This window comes from Hyaena hyaena, unplaced genomic scaffold (genome assembly GCF_003009895.1).
Source record: "Hyaena hyaena isolate Hyena2069 unplaced genomic scaffold, ASM300989v1 scaffold_44, whole genome shotgun sequence".
Lineage (NCBI taxonomy): Eukaryota > Metazoa > Chordata > Mammalia > Carnivora > Hyaenidae > Hyaena > Hyaena hyaena.
Genome location: NW_024080676.1, coordinates 3,234,968 through 3,251,000, shown reverse-complemented (window position 1 = coordinate 3,251,000; position 16,033 = coordinate 3,234,968). Strand labels below are relative to the sequence as shown.

General features: G+C 43.9%; 1 protein-coding gene across 8 annotated transcripts in view; it reads left to right on the top strand.

Moving 5' to 3' along the window:
- Positions 1 to 335: 335 nt before the first annotated feature.
- Positions 336 to 16,033, top strand: part of SORBS1 (sorbin and SH3 domain containing 1) — a 166,712-nt gene continuing 151,014 nt past the window's right edge. For all 8 annotated transcript variants that reach the window (XM_039230207.1, XM_039230206.1, XM_039230205.1 and 5 more), the window contains exon 1: positions 336 to 419. The gene's annotated coding sequence lies outside the window, so the exon portion shown is untranslated. The remainder of the gene's footprint in view (positions 420 to 16,033) is intronic.

Here is a 16,033-nt window from a genome sequence, read left to right as displayed (position 1 = left end):
TTTGGCTCAAATTTTCTAACTCTCTCCTTCAGATCAGTGTAATACTGCTATAGGCTACATGTAACCCACTGGGCTTCAGTTTGGGATCCCTGTTATAGATGATCTCTAAAGCTTCTTTCCACCCAAGGCCCATTTGATTCTAATGGAGACCATTTCAACTGGTGAACTAAAGATTGTTGTTCTCGTTGGGGAAGGAAGTGGGGCTAGAAGAGGAGTATGGGGGCTTGGGCCTAACCAGGTTGCCTGCCAATTGGCATTTTTGCTGGCCTCCTCCCTTTGTGGAGAGGCCACAGGGTGCCTGATTCACAGCAGGTGTGTTTGTCATTGCAGGAGTTGGCATTTGTTGGAAGAGTTTGTGAAACCTTCTCTCTGCCCAGAGCTCCAGGACCAATGCATCTTCCCACCAACTTAAACCACTGGTAAGTATGGTCTGTTTTGTTTATTCTGTTGCAGCAAAAGGAAGTATTTTTGGTCAACTATAGAATGTGATTTTCAGAGAACCACACTGTCCTTACTGTTCCGGAAGGAATAACACTGGGCTGGGCCTAGGCATATCTGGATTCTGGTACCTACTTGGTTATGCCACTTTTTCTGTGGGATCTTAGGTGAGTTGTTGGACCTCTTTGGGCCCCAGATAGAGAAATTAATCCTAAAAGAGATTATGTATGGGAGATTGCTTCCAAAGGAATAAAGTGCTGGACAAGTATAAAGTAATGCTATTTAGCTGTGAGATATAAAGCTGGATAATTCTAAGTGAACAAATTAAAAAATGTGAACACGTATGTTGGAAACATGGATTTAAATACCTATTTTCTGAGTCTCTCAGAGTGGTTTGTCAAGACCTTTGCATTTTCCTTTTTTCCCCCTTCCTACCTCTGCTGCAGCTGCCGTTTTTCTTGAAAGATTGAATTAACTGCACTTCACAATTACCTTCATTTTTGAGATCAGATAATTTCAGTTAGCAAATGTTCTTCTTTCCAAAAGAAACTTAATTACTCCTCACAGCAGGTAAGCGCCTTGCTTCTGTGGCAGTTGAAAGAGGCAAAAATATGTCCTTCATGACAGCATGTCAGTGCTGAGACAAGGGTGCTTCGAGGCATGCTAGCTAGCTGGAGGTCACGTGAAGGTCTCTCAGGAGCTGTTTGAGGGAGGGACCACCGTGAGCAAGGGAGTCAGTATGACCTGTGTGTCTTGACTCCCGCCACACTGTCAGGAAAAGCCGATTTGTTTGCTCAGTGGCTGGTCAGCTGCCACCATGTGGACCAGGTGCTTGGATGACCCAGTGAGACAAGTTCCGGTGGTGTGGCCACATGGAGAGCTTGCTGAGTGCTGGGGTTTGGTGCAGGAAGGACAGGCGGTTAGGACAGGCAGGCCCAGGGTCAGGAACCCAACTCCGGCATCACAGGCTGTAACTAAAGGGACACAGTAGACATTCTGGGTCCCACGGCCAGAGTCTCATCTGGTGAGCAAGAAGAGCTCCATGGTGGGGGCTCCTCAGAGAAGCCTTTGGTCTCAGGTGGGTGGGACACTACCCATTCAGCAAATATGTGTTAATGCCTACTCTGAGCCCAGGCACTGCTCTGGGCACTGGAGATGCAGTGGTCTAAAGGCGACTGTGTCCATACCCCTGAAGCTTGAGATTCGAGTAGGGTGGCAAACAAGAACGTGAGCTCCATGAAGGCAGAGACCTTTGCTTATCTTATTCATTGAATAACCCCAGCTCTTAGAAGAGCACCTTGCATGCCAAACATGATGGGGACGGACTAAAAATTATTTTATGAACAAAGTAGATCACTAAATAGATAATAATTTCAAGTAGTAATAAGTGTTACGGGAGGAAAAAAGTGAGGGGCATCCCACTTTGTTGTTGTTGTTTTGAGGGGTTAGAAGGACTATTTTTGAAAGAGTGGCCTGAGAAGACTTCTGTGCCTGGGAGAGAGAAGGAGAAGTTCGGTGCAAAATAACTGAATGAAGTGAAGGAGTCTGGGGGGAAGTGTGTAGGCAGAGGGAACAGCGAGTAAAAAAGAAAAGCCTTTGACGTAAGCTGAGCTTGGCACGATAGAAGAACAGGAGGGCAGCCAGTTTGGCTGGCCTTGAGCTGGAAGGTAGGTATGGGGAGGGAGACTGATATGAAATGAGATCAGTGGCAGGTGGGAGCCATATCTTGTAGGCCATGATAAGGAGAGTGTGATTAGACACCACTGGAGAGTTTGAGTGGAATGATTTGCCCGTGACAATTATTTTCCTGGGTCCTGAGTGGAGAATAGACTTTGAGGTCAAGAGTAGAATCATTGTAACCTGAAGGGGTCCAGGCAAGAGATAAGGGCATGGCTTGGATCAGTGTGGTGATTATAGACTGATGTATACTGGTCAAGCTCAGGCTATATTTTGAAGGTCCTGCCTGCTGGATTGGTGTGGGGTATGAGCAGAATGAGTCCAGGATGAGCCCAGTGCTTTTTGGCTGGGTGAATGATGCCGCTCTTTACTGACATGGGGAACAAAGACGGATATATGTGATGGTCTGGTGGGGGTGGGGCAGGGACCCTGAGGGTTCACTCTGGACATGTTAAGTTTGAGATTCCCATTTGCTATTCTCACAGAGATCTAGAGTTGGCTGGGGCTGGAGATGGTCCCTTTGAGAGTCATCAGAATGTAGATGGTATTTAAAAACCATGAGGCTGAATGGGATTCCTTAGGTAGAGAAAGGAGGGCTAGGTAGAATTTAGACAGAGAAAGAGGCAAAGGGTGGATTTTCCATATAAAATCCCTAAGAAGTAGGAGATGTATGCTAATAAATATGGTATGATTTCATGTAATACAGATATAAATTATTCAAATGAGATAATGATATAAAAGTAGTAAAGCCTCACCTTATATAAAAAAAACTTGCAGTACTGTGACTCCCCAAACTAAGACAATTAGTTTTAGAGTTGTGTAATTTTGAATCAGGTCAGCTGAGTGAATTATATACTGCATTTATGCAACGGGCACGTGGCTGTGCCTTTGGCTGGCAAGCAGAAAGTTCCAGCATCCTTTGCCATTAATAGCATGTAAACTACACTGTTCTTTATCTGTACTGGAACTTCTGCAAGCCATTTTGATGACTAAGTTTAATGCACTGTTAATGAGTTTCAGGTTTTTCATCCTATAATCATACCATCCGAAAGTTCATTAAAGGAAGTCTCGCTGTAGTGAAAAACCATGCAAGAAGATCAGTACTTTTGCAATCAAAGTTAGATGTGATTCTATGGAAAGGCCAAACAGGCCTTTTTTTTGTTTGTTTGCAGAACCACAATTTAGGAACTATTTAGAATATCTCTGAAATATTAAGGGTAAATGCTTATAAGATGAACTATATCAATCAAAAATATACCATGATGCTTGTAGTAGGTAGGCATATGCGTTTCAGGTACCACCCATATCTCTCAACTGCCATTGAGTGGCAGGAGAAAATCAGTTCTGAATCATATACATTTTTATCTATTTGTGGGCTTTGGGCACAAAATGCAGCTGCTACATACTGTTATTGTCTATTTCTCAGAGAATTCGCCCAGTTGAGCTTCCTGCACATTCTCATTGGGCTCCTTAGTGTTTCCATTTTCACACTACGTGGTGAGTTTCTTTAATCTTGTTATCTCCAGTCCCCATAGAAAATTTTGCCCTCTTCTTGAAGTAGCCCCCAAAGTTGGCTGATCTCCTCCCTTTTGCCCTGGGCTTTGGGCCCCACCCATCTCTGACTTGCCCTAGTGAGCCTCCCAGCTTAGCCCTCCCTAGAGGCTTTTTAGGATTCTTTGGGAATCCCTTCTTTGAGGAGACTTTCACCTTTTCCCCCTAGGTCTGGTCTTTTCATGCTTTTTGTGGATGTGACAGAAAAATAGGAAACCAGGGTTCTGTTGAGGGCAGTGTGGTAAACAACTGTTCTAAATGTACTGTTTCAAATTGCTTGGGCAATGGGCAGTCCTAACTTGTGTTTTCATGTATTTCAAAACCCTTGTATCTCAGTGAAAATATTCTCAACGGGACCTCTGGAACATCTTATAGTAATATGGATTGATTATGTACAATTCTCTATCTATAACCAATGATTTATGACGAAAGGAAGGTTGTAGTTGAATGGTATTTATTTATGACAACTGACATCAATCCTGGTTTTAATTTGTCTTTTGTTATAGAGTAGAACCTAAATATGATTAAAAAGAATGAAATTTACTGACAATTATGGGAAGATTTCTCCTCCCTACTTACTTCTTAGTAAGTGCTTTTAGGAAGTAAAAAAAAAAAAAAAAAAAAAAAAAGACTGATACCTTCTGCCCTTGGAGTGGTCAGGCATTAAAAACTGGTGATATCCTCAGGGCACCTGGGTGCATCAGTTAGTTAAGTGTCCAACTTTGGCTCAGGTCATGATCTCAAGGCTCGTGAGTTTGAGCCCCATGTTGGGCTCTGTGCTGACAGCTCAGAGTCTGGAGCCTGCTTCAGATTGTGTCTCCTTCTTTCTCTGCCCCTCCCCCACACTCTGTCTCTGTCTGTCTCAAAAATAAATAACCATTAAGGAAAAAAAGGTATTTAAAAATGGTGGTATCCTCCTTAAGGTGTAAATCAAAACGGTGCTTCAGTGCCTGTGTGCATGTAGACCATCTCAGGAGGAGATGCTAGAGAGGGGTAGCCTTTTGGGGAGGGCCATGATATAGGAAAGAGACTTCTTTTCACTCTATACCCCTTTTATACTAACTAGAGAGAGAGAGAGAGACAGACAGACACCGACCGAAAGTGGAGTCACTTGTACTAAGGCTCACATCAACAAACCAAGACTTAACACCTAACCTAATTATGTAACTTTTAATAGTCAATCAGGAATTACCTGCTCTGCAATTGTGAGGAGGTAATCTGCCTGATAGACAGCACCTCCCTTCCCCTAAAAGAAGGTGACCTTGCCTGGAGCAATCTACTCTTTGCTAGAATAGCTTCCTTGCACCACCTCTTTCTGCCTATAAAAATCTTTCATTTTGTATAGTTTCTCAGAGCTCCTTTCTGCTAGAGGGGATGTTGCCTGATTTGTGAATCATTGGATAAAATCAATAAGATCTTTAAATGTCCTCTATTGTTTTGCTTTTTAACAACTTCTAAATTTTTTTGTGTGTCACATTTACGTATTAGCTTTAAAAAGCATGATAGTATCCCTTTTACCCTTTTATATATGATCCAGAAAGCTTAAAGTTCCTTCATTACTTGGTTTTCCAAGTGCCCTTGCTCAATGTATATTTAGATTGAAAACGTTGCCTGTTCAGTGTCTGTTGTCTTTATTTGTCCTGAGGCTCTGTGTTCATCAGCAGGTTGGGACTAGGCTTCTTAAACTTGAATTTCAAAATTTTTGCATATATTTTGCATATGTCAGCCCCCTTGCTTTCTTTCCTCCTCCTTTCCCTTTTTTCAGAAAGGATTTAATAAGGCTGTTTCTGGCCAATATTTTATTCACCGGCTTTAGACAAATATGAATTTGAAATGAGGTGGCCTTGCCATGAGTTGAACCACAAATTATGCTGTTTAAACCGGGCATCTCTCTGCTGCCCTTTGGAGCAAAATATTGTTGCATTGCAGAACAGGACGTGGAATTTGGAATCCAGTGGTTGATAGTTTATAACCCTAGAGCTAGTCAAATTTAAAAGCAACCCAAACTCATTTTCCTTAAGAATCTCAGCCCCGGGAGGGAAATGCTCACCATGGAATTTACTCGAGTTGTCACCTTTCCTTAAGTGAAGGCTGGAATCAGGGTTGAATACCAATGCCACTGGTCACTACACTGCTGTAGGGCAGCTCTGTGTGCTGTTGGGGAGAGCTTCTGCAGAGGTCATTGTCTAAAACTGTCTGCCTGGGCTTGCTGTAATGGTTTGTGTCACCAGAGTTTCATACAGCACCTTCCGGCCAAAATTATTTTGTCCTGTAAAGAGATGATATCCATTTCAAGCAGCAGCGACATTTTTGAAGTGTTGATATTTCCAGAAGATTTACACCTTTGATTTTGTACTTTTTAAACAGGAAGTTTTATCACATTTGCCAGCCACATGTATAAACAAGATATTTTCTCCTTTTCCATCCAGTAACTACAAATAGAGGGTGAGAAATCTCTTTTGCCTTTCTTTTTCCTCCCTGGTTGGGGAAGTAAGCATTAGATCGTATGTGGGGCTGTCACGAAAACAGGGAGCTCATCATCCTCTCCCGTGATTCCTGAACATCATGGAAAGAAGTCCTGAGCGCTCCACTGACTAATTTAGACACTGCACCGTCTGATACCTACTTCACAGCAGTGCCTTCACCCTGCAGGCTCCGTATCAACGTGGAGATGATTCACTCTGTTTTCCTCACTCAGAGCGATTTGCTCTGGTTTGCTGATTATGGCAGTTATTAAATAAAGAATGGTTCCTGCAGAGGTATGCTTGAAAAAATAACTATTATTTATGCTTGAACTTGCACAATTGAACTTTCACTATTATAGTCAGGTGTTGGTTCTTAGGCTTTTTTGGGAGAGGGGTCAAGACACTTCTAAGGCACATATGCACATGCCCAATTTGCATAGGTAGTGGGTTCACATCCAGTTATCATGCCTTCTACTTCACACAAACCATTAGCATATCATTAAAAGTGATTCTGAGTGGCAGGTTACCTGCTCTGGATGGCATTTCTGTTAGATAAAGATTAAGGAAGATAGCTATGTTCAAAGCAGCCTAACCTTAATAAAATTTACAACTGCCAGAATTGCCTTAATGTGTACTCAAAAGCTGGAAATACTATTCTATGAATTGCTTTTTGTTGTTGTTGTTGTTATTTTGAGAGAGAGAGCAAGCATAAGCAAGGTGGAGGCAGAAAGAGAGAGAGGGAGAGAGAATCCCAAGCAGGCCCTGCGCTGCTAGCACAGAGCCTGATGCGGGGCTCGATCTCATGAACCGTGGAGATCATGACCTGAACTGACATCAGGAGTCAGACACTCAACCACGTGAGCCACCCAGGTTCCTCACGTTGCTATTATTTTAATTAAAAAAAAAAAAAAAAAAAAGGAAAGAGGTACCTTTACCCTTTTTACTTTCTAACAGCTAATCTCATGTTTTTCTCAAGTTCATTTATTCCTTCATTCCCACCTCCCTGTTCAAGAGAAAAGTTATTACGCAGGAATATAGGTTAAAAAATAAAGAGCTCAGTCTTCATTTTCCAACCAAGTTTGTGTTTCTAGATGTTGCATTTGTTCCCTGATTTAATTACGTTTATAGCATCCTGTCTGTTGTGGCAGGTTGCAAACTAGCTGCCCACAAAACACCAGTTTTAAGTTTTTGAAGTAAGTGGCCAGAATTTTGAAAGTGAGGCAATTTCACATAATTTGATTTCAAACTCCTCTTGACAGAGTATCTTGCAGTATTGGGCCGTATCCTTGCATGGAGTGGTGTGGGCTGGACGCAGGACCAGTGGTGTCCCTCTTCTGGGGGCCTTGAGGGCCCAGTTTGCTGCAGTCCCCACACACCGACTTGTCACCTGCTTGTCTTTCTCAAGCTTTTGGTTTTGTAACCCATGACTCACGGTTTCAGTTTCAAATCTTATCTCAAAGAATCAGGGGATCTTGAGGTTCAGCAAAGCATAATTTTGGTATCCTCCTTTATAAAGAATAGAAACTAAATTTAAAATGATAGGGAGAGGGGCGGCTGGGTGGCTCAATCAGTTAAGTGTCTGACTTCAGCTTAAGTCACAATCTCATAGTTTATGGGTTTGAACCCGGCATCAGGCTCTCTGTGTCAGCCCAGAGCCTACTTCGGATTCTCTGTCCCCCTCTCTGCCTCTACCCCACTCACGCTCCCTCCCTCCCTCCCTCCAAAATAAACAATCATTAAAAAAAACTTAAAATGGGGGCGCCTGGGTGGCTTAGTCGGTTAAGCGTCCGACTTTCGCTTGGGTCATGATCTCGCAGTTCATGGGTTCGAGCCCCGCGTCGGGGTCTGTGCTGACTGCCAGCTCAGAGCCTGGAGCCTGTTTCGGGGTCTGTCTCCCTATCTCTCTGACCCTCCCCTGCTCGCTCTGTCTCTCTCTCTCTCTCCTAGAAATAAATAAAAATTAAAAAAAAAAAAAAAAACTTAAAATGATAGGGAGAAAAACAGTTGGGGCAGTGCAGTAGGGAAACAAATATTTTTTCCTTAAGAAGATTTGTGCGTTTTTAAATGAGAGGAAAGAAAGGAAGCAATAATGTAATTTTTAGAGTGTTCTTTACAAATACCAAATGATTATATTAGTTTTGAAACATATCATGTATTCTGCATAATGTGGTTTGCTCATAAAATTACCATGTTGGGAACATTTATATAAATCTAATTAGGTTTTTTTCTCTTAAATATTTTCCTTTTTTTCCCCTTTTTTCAAATGGACTGAACTACTGAACTTGAAGGAGCTGAACATTTTTTAGGTTTTCTTCCCCCTTTTTACAATAAGATCAAAATATAAAACTGGATGACAGAAGTCACCATTTTCACAAAACATTTTGAGCCCTGGTACCTTCCAAAGTAAGTAGTAGATTACAAGAAAGGAACGTCACATAAATAAGACCAAGCTAACAAATCAACCTAAAATTTTAATAACCGTGTGAATTTAATCTTAATGATTTCCATTTTATGAGCTTTGTGATAGGAGGCAGTTTGTTTTTTCTAATAATTCCCGTTTTTCCCCTCTTAAAATCATTCTTGTAACCTTCTGAAAATGGAATGCTAGCCAGGGTGCTGACAACATCCCAGTCCTTCAGCTTTCGGTTTTAGAGTGTGAGCCCATCACAGAGGAGACGGGGCCCTCACCCTGGTCACCCTGACTTGCTACCCACCTTAGAACAACGTACCTTCCCTGGGCTTCGTTTTTTTCTTATATACAGTGAACTCATATTTTGAGTTGCCCTCAAAGGCTAGCTGTCAAGAAATCTCTTGCATTTAGCACACTCTTTGTTTTGGGCATGAGTTTTGGGAAACTCTGGTGTCCAGGCCACATGAGTTCTGTGGAGTTAGAATAGCAGAGTCTCAGTGGAGAGGGTTTCCTCATGGTTGCCTCTAATAGACATGAGAGCTAAGTACAGTGAGGTTTTTACTCAACAAGCCAATGGCATGACCCTCAACCCACCGCTCTGGGACCTCTGCTTAGTAGATAGGACAGAGGTGAACTAGGAAGAAAGGTTTTTATCTTCTTGGCATTGTGTAGAATATTTCCAACGATTGGTGCTCCCAGGTCTGTGAGTGGACCCATGTTCAGTGCTTGGACTATCTTCACTGTTGAATTATACGATCTTAGGTCATACTTTCCTTTATATTTTTGTGGCAGGTCTGGCACCAGTTATATACCATCTCTTGGCTGTTCCATGGCAAAACTGTTGACCGGAACAAAAAATAAATGGCAAGCAGAGAGTTTTTAGCAGAGTAAACAATACCTGTTCTAGAACATGATCAACACAGGACGGTGCCATAGAGGCTGCTGTGGATGTTCTGTGGTGGGCCTAGGTCTGTGGTCGGCGGAGAGTGTGGTGCTGCTTTGCATTGGCTGGCAGCTTCTAATGGCACTTAAAGCATGGAAATATAAAAATATACACATATACTATGATGTATGTAATATATATTAAATGTATTGTATATGTATTTTATATTAAATACATTTTGTGTTTTAAGAAATTTATGACAGAAATAAATGGCACTGCAATGATGCAGTGCTGCGTGGGTTGGCATTAAAGGGGCTGTGTGTGTAGGAGAACAGCAGGGACTAGAGACTAGGCTTGCAAAGGCCCTGAGATTGTTTTAAAAGGCTCTTGGCAGATTCTAGGCTGCATCCTTGATTCACATACCTAAAGATACTGTGGATTTTGCAGATCTTTAGATCATCTCTTCAACATTAGATCAGTGATTTATTTACTTGCTTATTTGGACAACAGCTATGAAAGAGCTAATACTTACATAACGCCTTCTGGCATTTGGAGCATATCCACGGACCTCAGCCACTCAGGTGTGCTTGTTTCAGAGCCCAGTCAGATGTGCCGGCAGCAGCCTGCATCGGTCAATGACCGTCTGTTGTATTGGGAGCAGATACACTCACAGCTTGGCCTGGGCTATTTAGGAAGGAACTTGGGGCAGGTAGACAGCAGGGTTACTCTGGAAGCTGGGCTTGGACAGTCGTGCCCAGGAACAGAAGAGGTGAGAGTCCTTTACTGACCATGAGTGGGGTGGGTGGGAAGCGGCTGTGGCTCTGAGGAAGATGGAAACTATTTGGAACAGCTGCCATGGGCTGGGCACTAGGGGCTGAGCAAGAGCTGAAAGCTAGGCCTGCTGAGTAACTGGGAGGAAGCCGTCATGGACAGCAGGTGTGGCCTGGCTGTGTGACTTAGGGACAAATGGAGGGGCCGGGCCGGGGCTGGGGCGGGGCGCAGTAGGGATTGGCCAGTTGCTTGATGATTGACCTAGTGTAGGCATACGCTAGCCCTGTGAGTGAGGCCAGACAGGAAGCTGTTGAGGGCGTCTAAGGCAGGGTAATAGCTCTTCTTAGCATAGCTTATAAGGCCCTTTGTGTTCGAACTCCTCCCACCTTGCATGCCCTCTTGGGCCATTCCTTTGTGTTTCTATACATATTATTCCCTTGGCCAAATCATTTCCTCCTGCACATGCTGGCCCAGGCATCACTGCTGGGAAACATTCCTGCTTGCACTCTGCTCCAGTCTCTGCTGGGTCAGCTGACCCTTTGCCCTGTCCATGTGTCTCTTCCATGGTACTATAGAGACTTGTTCACAGACCACTGGCATATGTGGATTGATTGGTTCATTGAGTAGAGGACTGTCCTAGTGTCTAGACATATGGAATATGTTCAGTAAATGTTTGCTGAATGGAGACATAACTGCTGTGTTGCGGTATTGGTTTGTAACGTTAGATCTCCCTCCCCCCCTCTATGCATTGGTTGTTGGCAGAAAAACAATACTTGTTCTAGAACACGGTCAACACAGGACGGTGCCGTAGAGGCTGCTGTGGGTGTTCTGTGGTGGGCCTGGGTCTGCGGTCAGCGGAGAGTGTGGTGCTGCTTTGCATTGGCTGGCAGCTTCTAATGGCACTTAGAGCATGGAAATAGATATATATACACTATAACATATGTAATATATATTAAATATGTATGTATATATATATGTATATCAACTGATAGGTAGATAATATATGTGTTAAATATATATATTATATAGATAGATAATAGATAATATGTATGGGTATTAGACCTGGAAGAAAACTATAAGATCAGCTAGTCCAACTTACTCATTTTATAGTTCACGGAGAACTGAAACTCCGATCTCGGTTGAGTTCCTAACCTGATGTCACACAGCTTGCTTGAGGCAGAGCTAGGACTCAGAATCACCTCCTCTGTCTCCAAATGCCATGTTTCTTCCACTGTACCACAGCAGTCTCCAGATATGTCTGTGCATGACTTCTAAGTGTGTGAAGACGGCAAGCCGCTGCCTCTGCTAAGCGCGTGACTGCAGCCCAATGTCGCTATTCATGGTGGTACATTATCTCATTTTTCTCCTAGGGAGGAAAACTGTGTCCTGACAACCCAAGGACCTTTTCCTCCACGTTGTGCCAGGTTTACAACAGCCCTTACCTCACTGCTTCCCCTTCCCTTTCCGGGTTTGTCCTAGTTTATCTTCAGTTAGGGCGAGCATCAGCAACTGTTTCTAAGTAAATAGAGGAATTGCAGATTCAGGGTTTGTGGTTTCCAACATTCAGTGCTTTGGGCTTCAGCCTGTCCCCTTCTGGCTGCTGTCGTTGCTACTTCTGTCTCCAAATTGCCCTGATTTGGCATGTGTTAAAGACTGGTAGTGCACAATGGAAGTTTCCTTCTTCTTGGAGTGAGCAGAAGAACTGACAGAACATTGAAGAAAGGAAGCCTTAAGAGAACAAGAGTGGGCATACGTCTGAAATGTTCTGTATCAGTAAAAAAAACAAAACAGGGTATCTCTTGGTTTCTAGACCCATCCTTGGAGAATGGGAAACATTTTGGGTTGTCTAGAAATGCTTGTTGTATATTTTCCATCTCCAAAACTTGTCTCTGTGGTTTTGGATAATATTTGATGTTCAGAAGGATCTGTCTAGGGTTAAGTCTCCGTGTGACAGAGGGCGGGGTGTGGCTGGTTCCCTTACTGCCTTTTCATGGATGACGCAGTTTTGTGAGGTTGGTTCCAGGTCATTGCAGATCTTTTCAGCTTGCTGCCCATCACCCTTGGTCTGAAGTACCTCAGGGTCAGTTCCAGGACTGGAAGGTCTGCTCCACGAATTCGGGGGGGAGGGGGGGGAACCTGTTTTGAACCTTTGGATTCATCTGTTAATTACCCAAACAGTACATAGCAAACAAATGACCATTAAAAAAAATGCTTTGGAGACCAGGGTCTTCAGATTCTTTATTACCTCAGGGAGCTCAGCACTGCTACCTTTTAGCACTTCCATATTCCCCTCACCTTTTTTTTTTTTTTTTTTAAATAGGATGATGTCCAGTGCCCCCATTAGTTCAGAAATCCTGTGGCTTGGAACAAGGCCAGTGTCTTTGGTTTTACGGGGTTTCTGAAGCCACTTTGGACCTTCTTGGCTCCCAGCCACTTGGGAGCCTGTTTCTGATTCTCCCTGGGCTGGTCTTGAGTTCCAGGTATTGAGCTGAAAGTACATCAGCCAAGGAGTTGGACTGCATCAGGAAGTATTTTGATTTGCTATATTCTCTGCTTGGCATCTACTCATTTCCTTCAGAGACATCCCCTTCCTTGGAAAAAATAACTCCAAAGATGCTTGTCTGACCTATGAGCTAACAAGAAGGCACTCCACCAGGCGCTTCCCTTTATGGATCTTGGCTTGTCAGTCACAGGTCACTGGGTGAGAAAGGCATCACCAAATTTAAAATGTTCTTGCATCTGCTCCTCCTTGACCCACCCGCCGGCAATGGTCCTTATGCAGGCTCACTTTAGAATGACAATCTTGGGATAGAACCAGCAGTGACTATAGCAGGTGTTGACCAGAAAGTTTTTCTTTTCTTTTTTTTTAAGTTATTTTCAGAAAGAGAGAGAGAGAGACAGACAGACAGACAGTATGAGCAGGGGAGGAGCAGAGAGAGAGAGAGAGAGAGAGAGAGGGAGAGAGAATCCCAAGCAGGCCCTGCAGTGCCAGCACAGAGCCTGACACAGGGCTCGATCTCATGAACTGCAAGATCATGACCTGAGCTAAAACCGAGAATTGGACGCTTACCTGACTGAGCCACCCAGGCACCCCTAGAAAGTGTTTCTAAGGTATCAGCCATCACACTGCTGGTGTGCCCTAAGACACCTAAGAGGTACTCTAGTAGCCTCTCAGGGCCCCACCTCTCCTCCAGGTGTGTGTAATCTTTCTCTGCAGTGCCATAGCTTCTCTGTAACTAGGAATGAAGGCATTAGAAGGGGCTCTGCTGGGATCCCAGAGCTGTGTTGGGATCTCATCTGGAAGCCCTCTGAGGAGCATCATAAAGACCCTCAGACAGCTAAACTTGACTGCTCTTTTCAGTAACCACTTGGAGCTCTTGGTTTGCATGGACTTCACGTGTATTCATCTTAAATTTCATCTTGTTAGATTTGATTCATCTTGCAACCTCCAAAGAACTTTTAATATACAGCTTTTGTCATCTAACAAGGTGACGAACCCTCCCTCATGTATGTCACCTCTAGATACAAGTCATTGACCCAAATGTACAGGATAGGACTAACCCTGTGCCTGCAGGCTGGTGGCTCAGTCATCTCTATGTAAATCTGCCTAATTGCTCATATTCATATTCACAAGAATACCACAGAACTGTTAAAGCCTGGCTCAAGTGAAGTTATGATCATCTGAACTGTCTGAACTATCAGTCTTCTATGTGTAACAAAAAAGAGAAATGGTTCATTTGATACTTGATTATAGTGAACCTCTATCCGTTTTTGGCAGTCATCACTCTTTCTGGAGTATTCATCTATGTAATACTCCAGGCTAGAACTTTTCTGGACATTATTGCCAAGCGTCTTGGCATATACTTCTAGAATCTTCCTTTTGTTGATTATTTAGTTCCTTATCTTTGAATGGCATTCCTTTCTTTGAGGTTTCTGAAGGATTGCTGACAGCGATTCATCTGTGGCACATGTCCATACTTTGGCTGTCTGTGGGTGTGATTCATCCGAGCCTAAAAACCTGACTTGACTGAAAATGGCAGTAGCTCCCCCAGCTCCACACCTGTCTTCCACTCCAGTCAGTAGTTACCAGAGTCGCCTCTTCCAGTTTGAAGAACGTTCCCTCAGCACAGACGAGGAGCTATTTCTCTTCTCTGCTGGCTGCAATGTCGCACTGGCTTCCCCAAGCAGGCCTGTGCTTCTTTGCTTTTCTTGTCACTCTGATGCTTGACAAACATAACAAACAAAAACCTACCCCTGATGGTTATTCACATTTCTCACCTGTTGTGACTCATCCCAGATACTAGCCTTTTGGACTTTCTTCTGACTGATAAATGCTACTGGTCCTTTGTTTTGCTTCAACTCTGTTCTGTCCTCCTGTGGCCCAGACATGCAAATAGAGCATTCCATGCTAGGAGTTCAGCCCTTTAAAGGACTTTGCAGGACCTTCCTGGCTATGGTCCTCCCTGGCCTCTTTGGGCCACACGAGGGTTTCTCCAAGCTCAGATAATCTCTGCCTCCTTGTTTGCCTTTCTGAGACTTAGCTTCTCACCATCGTGTTCTCTAATTTTAAGCTCTGACTGGCTCTCTGGGCTGCCTGGCTTAACCCTGTGGGGCTGAGTTAATGACTCAGGACAGGAGTCAGCCATGCTGACCGCCCAGAACATTTATTCCCACCCTGACTTCCTGAGAGACCAGCTCTTCAGAACTCCCATCCAGGGCAGGGCAGGGCTGGGTCCACCGATACCTCTGCCAGAGTTGAATTCTCGAGGAGCATCTGGGCCTCTCCCTAAGCTGAGGCAAAAGAGCAAGGCCGCCCAGCCCCAGGTCAGAGAGCCAAAGGAAGGGCATAGGCAGGGATAGGCCAGCAGAGGCAATGGGCTGGCGGAGCTCAAAGCAGGACATCTGGGGGAGGCTGGAAAGTTTGCTTTCTTAACTCTGACGACTCTAATCCAGGGGGCCTGGCCGCAGGACGTTCCACTTTTCTGCGAGAGGAACTCGGTACTGGGAGACTGCCTTCTGAGTCGCCATACTATTTTGGGATGAGCAAGTCAAGGAGCACCCTATCCTGGCGCCTGGAAGTGCCTCACATTTCCTCATTTTAGACTTGCCATTCCTATAAAGAAAAGCGTCAACTCCATTACAGATGCTGGATCATTAAGGCTCAGGCTGGATGGAATTTTATCTCCCTACTGGCTGTAGACAGGGATTTACTGAGAAAAATCTCAGTAAGGGATGTTGGTTTAGGGAAAGCTTTTTAGAGGACCCACTTTAGGAATGTGCATTTGCATACAAACAATGGAAGTGCTAATTAAAATGATTCTCACATAGTCATTTTAACCATGCAGGGACTGCTGCTTGGCAACACTTGTATAGTGGAAATGAGTGTACTTGGAAATAATAAAGTATTGCTTCTTTCATCCATCTAACGAACCAAGACATATTGAGCGCCTTCTGTTTGCAAGGCACCGTGCTAGAACCTGGGGGTTGGGTATGGAAAGGTCAAGAGTACAAAACCTGATGTTTGCCCTCTAGGGTGACCTACTGAGGGGTTTCCCGGGACTTGAGACTACCAGGAAAGTCCAGGGAGAACCAGGGTGATTGGTCACCCTACCTCAAGAGTTGAGAGTTAGTAGGAATTAACCTAGTACCTAAAGTCCTCCGCCTGTTGATGGAGACCACATCTGTTCACATTGTTTTAAAAACTGTCTGTATTCTGCCCTTAGAGTTTTTTCTCCTCCATATTGAATAGTCACATTCCCTTTTGAAGCTAATACCAACTCTTAGAGTATTTCTGTCGCTGTCATCCACCTCACTGCATCATGGAGCACCTGCTATGTG